This window comes from Dermacentor variabilis, chromosome 10 (genome assembly GCF_050947875.1).
Source record: "Dermacentor variabilis isolate Ectoservices chromosome 10, ASM5094787v1, whole genome shotgun sequence".
Taxonomy (NCBI): domain Eukaryota; kingdom Metazoa; phylum Arthropoda; class Arachnida; order Ixodida; family Ixodidae; genus Dermacentor; species Dermacentor variabilis.
The window spans coordinates 70,033,257-70,041,025 of NC_134577.1; the positions used below are offsets into that span (position 1 = coordinate 70,033,257).

The 7,769-nt window shown below is 40.4% G+C and overlaps 1 protein-coding gene across 3 annotated transcripts in view; it reads left to right on the plus strand.

The window, feature by feature from the left end:
- Nucleotides 1-7,769, plus strand: part of LOC142560696 (uncharacterized) — a 259,423-nt gene that overhangs the window by 9,525 nt on the left and 242,129 nt on the right. The gene's annotated exons all lie outside the window — the stretch shown is intronic.

A 7,769-nucleotide genomic window follows, 5' to 3' on the forward strand; every position in this document is an offset into this window, starting at 1 on the left:
CCAGCGTTGTCATGCTTGTCCTCCCGCCGTGGTCTTTCGTTGTCGCAATTTTCTTGTAGTGAATAAATTAGCGCTACGCCGTTGCCGTCATACCGTCCTGGGCATTCCATAGTCTTCATGCGCGGCATGTGCATAATCGAGCGCCGCATATTGAACTGATCGGTTCTCTGAATGAATAAATTCTCGGGTTTTACGCGCCAAAAGACACGATTTCGTTGTGAGTGACGCGGTAGTAGGGGACTCGCGAATAATTTTGACCACCAGATGATTTTTAACGCGCCCCCAATGCACGGGACTCGGGCGTATTTACATCTCGCCCCCGCCGAAATCAGGCCGCCGCGGCCGGGATTTCATCGCGCTACCTCGTGCTTCCCTTACAAAAATTTTTATAGAAAGTCCATAGACAGTCTATAGACATTTGTCTATGAAGTCTATAGACTGTCTATAGACATTTCTTTAGACTAGTCTATAGACAGTCTATAGATTTATGGCCATACACTTTTTATAGACTAGTCTATAAAAAGTCTGAGTCTATAGGCTGTCTATAGACATTTCTTTAGACTAGTCTATAGACAGTCTATAGACTTATGGCCATACACTTTTTATAGACTAGTCTATAAAAAGTCTGAGTCTAGAGACTGTCTATACACAGTCTATAGACAGTCTATAGACTTATGGCCATACTTTTTATAGACTAGTCTATAAAAAGTCTGAGTCTATAGATTGTCTATAGACTGTCTATAGACTTATGGCCATACACTTTTTATAGACTAGTCTATAAGAAGTCTGAGTCTATAGACTGTCTATAGACGGTCTATAGACTTATGGCCATACACTTTTTATAGACTAGTCTTTAAAAAGTCTGAGTCTATAGACTGTCTATACACTGCCTATAGACAGTCTAGAGACTTATGGCCATACACTTTTTATAGACTAGTCTATAAGAAGTCTGAGTCTATAGACTGTTTATAGACTGTCTATGGACAAGTGTATAGGCTTACAGTTCTACTTTTGTAGACTGAAGTCTATAGAATGTCTACAGATGAGATTTGTCCGTAGACATTTTATACACTTCAGTCTACAAAAGTAGAACTATATATACAGTTCTACTTTTGTAGACTGAAGTCTATGGAATGTCTATATACAAATGTATATAGATAGTCTATAGACATTCTATAGACTTCAGTCTACAAAAACAAAACTTTATAGTCCGATACACTTTTTTTCTATGACATTCTGCAGACATTTGTTAACAAATATGAATTTTTTTAATCTATAGGCACTCTATATACACAGACATCTTATAGACAAGTCTACAAAGAGTGTATAAGGCCATAACTCCATAGCGGCTATCTACAAGTTAGTTTACATTTTTGTTTACATGCGGTAGCAAAAAGTTTTGAATGTATTTATGAATGTGCACCTGTTCCTTTTCATCTGCACTTATGCATTACCGTTAGTAGATTAATAATGCTTCTGAACCAGCTGTACTTTCATATATGTTGCACAAACAGAAAGAATTTATATAGTGCTGAATCATGCAGTGCGAAAAATAAAACAAATGCGCCAGCAATGCATTCACCGTTTTTATTGCTCGATATAATAGATGAATTCCTTAAATTCATGTCGTATGCTATTATGGAAACAGACTAAATATTTACACTACTCCTTGGCAAGCATGGTCGCCAGGCTGGCCTTGACCTTTGTGTCATTAGTCCCAAAGATGCTGCAGGTGTATGCTGCAAATAAGTAGATGCAGCAATATGAGGCAAAAATAACAAGTATATTCTTTGTGTGTTCATTAAGCAGCTTAATATATTTGCTCAAACCATCTAAGTCAATACTTAATGCGGTTTAACTATGACTAATGGCTGCTTGTCAATACAAATCAGCACCTTTATAAAATGTTTTATTGCATGGTATGGTGAACAATTAAACAGTCACAACTGCTGCTCGTGCCAGCAACAGTATGTTCCCTTTTATGACAAGTTCATATATGATGCATTATTGTACTTATCCCAAATGGTCTCTATATTTATTGCTGAAATGTTACCCAGTTGGGCTGTCTGTACATTTTTTTTGGCTGGTAGTTAAGTATGCCCGTGCAGAGGGATATTTTCAGAAGACGTGACTGGAATATTCACAGTATCATGCCTAAGATTGTAATTTATTTTGCTTAATACACATTTAAATGTCTTTCTCATACTTTTAAATGAATGGGTGATTGGCCATAACTTCAACGGAAGGCAGATGGGCTGATTGTATCGATATGGTCACTTAATTTGTTACAGGTAATGAGGCCTCTTGGGCGTGCTAACAGGTTTCCAAGTTAGGTATACCACATGAGCACCCGAAATACCACACGAGCACTTTGTGTCATGGCACGACAGATATGCACCTCCTAGGAAACAGAACTGATAGTATAGTTCGAATGAATTCTATTACAGTAAATTATTTAAGGTGCTTTGAAAGATGAAAATTTTTTCTAGGCTATCGAGGTTCAGGACGTTTAGTTAACGCAAAAAAAAAAAACACATATTGAGTAAGAAATGCCTTGTCAGTAAGCTTGACTTTCTTTTATTTTTCAATAAATCGAACCAATTTCCTTCAATTTTTATCAGGTGAAACGTTTTAAAAATATATTTAACTCAGAGATTCTCTGGAAACTTTGTATGACATATAACAAGACAGCATACCTATGTGGCCATTTTAAAATTTCCCGATCTTTTTCCAAGCCTTCCCTGGCTGTTCTCATGAAAATTTTCTGGCAATCTATGACGCCTGCAGCTTAAGTGTAATAAAAAAAATATTGTGGTTTAATGCTTGCCAAGTACTGCCAGTCCATAATATTTAGATAAAAGGAATAACACGACAGTCACTTGACATGCAGTATTAGATTCAACTGACTTGAATCCCTTGATTAATAAAGCTGACAAGGGCTTCGGCAAGTTCGTAATTGATGGCCACACGAGTACAGCACGGAAGACACAGAGACACACGTAAAGCAAATGCAACAATGTGAGGAAAAAATATACAATGGGTTATACAATTAGTTATTTTTACGGTTCAATAGTAGTTTTCAATATAATTTGCTCTCATCACTTATGCCTCTAGTTAACTTTGTTTACCTCTGACTAAAGACTACATGGCAATATTAATCAGTACCATTATGATGTTTCGTTATACTACAGTACGATAAGCAGTTAGACAACCGTAATGGTCGCCGGTGCCAGCAACGGTACGTTTCGTTTTAAGACAGGTTCATGTGACACACAGTGTACTTATAAAAATAAAAGAAATGCGAGAATCCCAAACGATTCCTATAATAATACTTGTTGAAACAAAGATACCCGGCTGGACTGTGCACATTTTTCAGGTGTTAATACAATATGCCCGTGCCGAACGAACATGCTCAGCATACTGACTGCAGTTTTGAACAATCACGTTAAGATTTGCAATTTACTTCCGCTTAGAACAGTCTGCAATGTCTCTTTTCTCATACTTCGAGAAAAATACGTTTGCCACACTTTCAGTAGAATGCACATGAATGGGGGATCAGGTTACTTATCAACTAACACATGTTACGATCTCTTAGGTGTGTTGATAAGGGTAGAACAAATGCAATGCCCACTGAATTATTTGAATAATCTGTGCGTTATCTACTTAGAAAAGACCACCAAATTGATAATCTGGCTCTTTTTTTCTTTTGTACAGCGCATATTGTATGCAGTCTGTCCAAGACGACGCGGCGCTACATGCAACAGTAATGAAAACCGGAACACTTATTACGCACGACAATGGCTTCATACCATGCACGATTAGCACAATGCGAATCTGCGCCAGCAGCTGCCTTGTGATTAAGAGCACGTAAACTACAGAACGCCGAAGCATCGGAAGCCGCTTAACGCTTTTCATATAGCTCGAAAGATAACTTCTGCTGCTAAATTGTTTAAAAAAGAGACAAAAAAGAAATCTTCCAACTACCGTCAAACGCAATGCCTTCAGTTTGAAACGTGTAAAGGTGTTCCCGGAGCGACTAATTTATTGTTCTCTAATTTTTTCGGCTAAGTTGCGGAGCTGCAAGTGACTAAGCTTATCGCAGGTTTCATGCTCCAAAAGCGTTTGTGGTTGCATATAAATAGATTGGGTGAATCTAGAGATTTCTACTAGATATTTCTTCAAGTCTCGTGTTTTGCTTGCTGTAACTTCCCAAAATTATTTAGATTGGTTGCCAGGAACCTTAAAAATACTGCTACTTTTAAACTATGCGAAAACGGCAGCGCACACACTGCTGATGCATGCCCCGCAAACACGGCCTTTCATCCGAGTACGCTAGCAGTTATTCAACTATGCCTGTCTGTTTGAAAATTCTTGATGCTAACACAATTTCGAGATATATGCGTAAAGCGTGTCACGAGAATTTCGCTACACATACGGTGCAGCATTCATCGCGGCCGGATCAAGCGCCACTAAATGAGATCTACCACACTGGCTGCCCAACACACACAATCCGCTTAGTGATAGCTCAGTATCAAGTTAAAACATGGTGTACTTCCTTTTTTACGCACCTAAGCTATAATGATAAAATCAACAAGCACGAGCGATCGCTCGCCGTAAAACATTCCGTATAGTAGAAGCGAGAACAAGAGCGCGTTATCAAACCATGTCAACGACAAACCGACACTATACCCGAGTCGCCTGCGCTACGTGCAGCCGGTTCGCGCTACGAAATGCGCTCACATAATCATGAGGTATTGACGCAAAACGTCTTTGATAAAGCTTACCATTCAGTGTAGTTGACGTGTGATGCCACAAAGAAGACACGCATACGCAGACACCAACGTTCAGGGAGACACGACACACCGGCACAACCGTTTACGTGCCTGGCGCGCTCGTTGACACGGCGCACCGCCGCGCATGCGCAATAACTCCGAGCATGCGCAGGAGCTCCGCGCGGAGAGCGTGCGCGCTCGGAGAAGTGTGAGCGCCTTTTCCTCCTTCATTTTTTTCTTTGTCTCTTTCTCTCTCTCTCCGCGCCATGCGCGCCGGAACGGGTGGCTTTTCTTTTCCGTTATGCATTTTTTTCGTGGACGAAGGATATGCGCTGGCAGGTTGTAAGACAAACGCTGTGGGCTATCGTATCAGACTGGAACGCTAACATGAATGCGCTGTTTGTAAAAGCCGTTACGGTGCCCTTCAGACGTTTTAGACGCATTATTGTCAGCGTCGATGAGTAATACAGCGTATTTGTAGCATATCTTCCAGCGTACCGCTAAATGTGATGCCCGCACGTATGTCAGTGCTAATTTTCTGTTCCGATGATAGGTCAAAGCAATCAGTACAGCATTGAGGTACTCATATGCGTGGCTGCGCAGGCATACCGCCGGCGAAATACTGGGTGGGCTCAGAGAATTTGGCACCTATTTTAAGTGAATGAGAAACGTTGATGAGTTTATAGTGCAGGATATTAGGTAACAAAAGTCGCCCGATGTTAGTGACGCAGCCGAGATATGAAGACAATGTGAAAAGTATCCGAGAATCGGACGACACACAACGCGAACACCACATGCGCGACATCGTTCATGGCACATTCACAAAGTCCGCGTTGTCAGCTACAAACATTACGAGTGTCCTTGCTGTTAGCTTGATGCCTGTTTCGAATCCACTTGTATCTGAAGCTGGCGTTCATAACATATATTTTAACAATTGGATCGGCGTTTTGCTTCCGTTATTCTACTGCCGCAAAAGTGATGCGACAACTGTGAAGACTGTCTTGGGATTGCCGAGAGTGACTACGTAGATCATATGTGCTCAACAAATGCGGAGGTATACACTATGTGTACACTAAAGTCTACAAATAGGCTCTACAGCAATCTCAGCAGTATACAACTTTAGTGGCTTATATCAAATGCAGCTATGTATTATCCACCGGTACCTGCGCTTGGTTACAGCGTACACGGGTTGGGCCCAGATTAACGATGTTTGTCTATTGTTAATCTATAGACATGCAAGACCACGACAACTCAGAGGTGGTGAATTCACCACCTGGTCTGCGGGCTTTCGCCACTTATTCACCCCCTTTGCCACATCTTCACCATCTGACCTTCACCACCTGGTCTTCGCGAAGTGTACGTCCGGGAAGCAGCCAGGTTTAGGGCCTTCGGGTGCCTGGAAGACCTTGGTGACTCGGACGGTGGCTGCTCCGCCGCGATCCTCGTTCGGTGCAGCTGCACCGAACGCAGACTAGCAGTCTGCACGGTTTGCCCGCCGCGCCGGGGTTGCGGTGCCGTCGTGCATGAACCAGTGCCATATCATCGCGTTCGCAGAGGGCGGGGGGTATGGGAACTCGGAATTACATATTATCGACTTTTTTCTATAGACATTCAATACACCAGGAGTAGAGAAAGAAATAGAAACCTTGTCGACTATTGTCCATAATATAGAGAGTCAACAGACAAAGTATGGACAAAAATAAATAGAAACTGTATCGGCTTTCGTCTACAGGTAGCCCATATAGAGGGGAAGTAGACAAAGAAGAAACAAACTCCCTATCTAATTTTTTCTATAGACCGTCTATAGACTGCGAGTAGACAAAAAGAAATAGAATACTTATCGACTTTCGTCTACAGAAAGTCTATATACAAAGTATATGGACAAAAATAAATAGACACTGTATCGACGTTAGTCTAAAAGTAGTCCATAGAGGGGAAATAGACAAAAAGAAACAAACACCTTATCGACTTTTTCTATAGACCGTCTATAGACAGCGAGTAAACAAAAAGAAATAGAAACCTTATCGACTTTCGTCTATAGAAAGTCTATAGACAAAGTATGGACAAAAATAGATAGAGACTGTATCCACTTTCGTCTATAGGTAGTCCATAAAGGGGAAGTAGGCAAAAAAGACACAAATACCTTATCGACTTTTTTCTATAGACCGTCTATAGACTGAGAGTAGACAAAAAGAAATAGAAACCCTATCGACTTTCGTCTATAGAAAGTCTATAGACAAAGTATGGTCAAAAATAGATAGAGACTGTATCCACTTTCGTCTGTAGGTATTCTATAGAGGGGAAGCAGATAAAAAGGAAACAAACACCTTATCGACTTTTTTCTATAGACCGTCTATAGACTGCGAATAGACAAAAATAAATAGAAACCCTATCGACTTTCGTCTATAGAAAGTCTATAGACAAAGTATGGACAAAGATAGATAGAGACTGTGTCTACTTTCGTCTGTAGGTATTCTATAGAGGGGAAGCAGACAAAAAAGAAACAAACACCTTATCGACTTTTTTCTATAGACCGTCTATAGACTGCGAATAGACAAAAAGAAATAGAAACCCTATCGACTTTCGTCTATAGAAAGTCTAAAGACAAAGTATGGACAAAAATAGATAGAGACTGTGTCGACTTTCGTCTGTAGGCATTCTATAGAGGGGAAGCAGACAAAAAGGAAACAAACACCTTATCGACTTTTTTCTATAGACCGTCTATAGACTGCGAATAGACAAAAAGAAATAGAAACCCTATCGACTTTCGTCTATAGAAAGTCTAAAGACAAAGTATGGACAAAAATAGATAGAGACTGTGTCGACTTTCGTCTGTAGGCATTCTATAGAGGGGAAGCAGACAAAAAGGAAACAAACACCTTATCGACTTTTTTCTATAGACAGTCTATAGACTGCGAATAGACAAAAAGAAATAGAAACTTTATCGACTTTCGTCTATAGACAGTCTATATACTTTATATCAACAAAAGTCCAAAT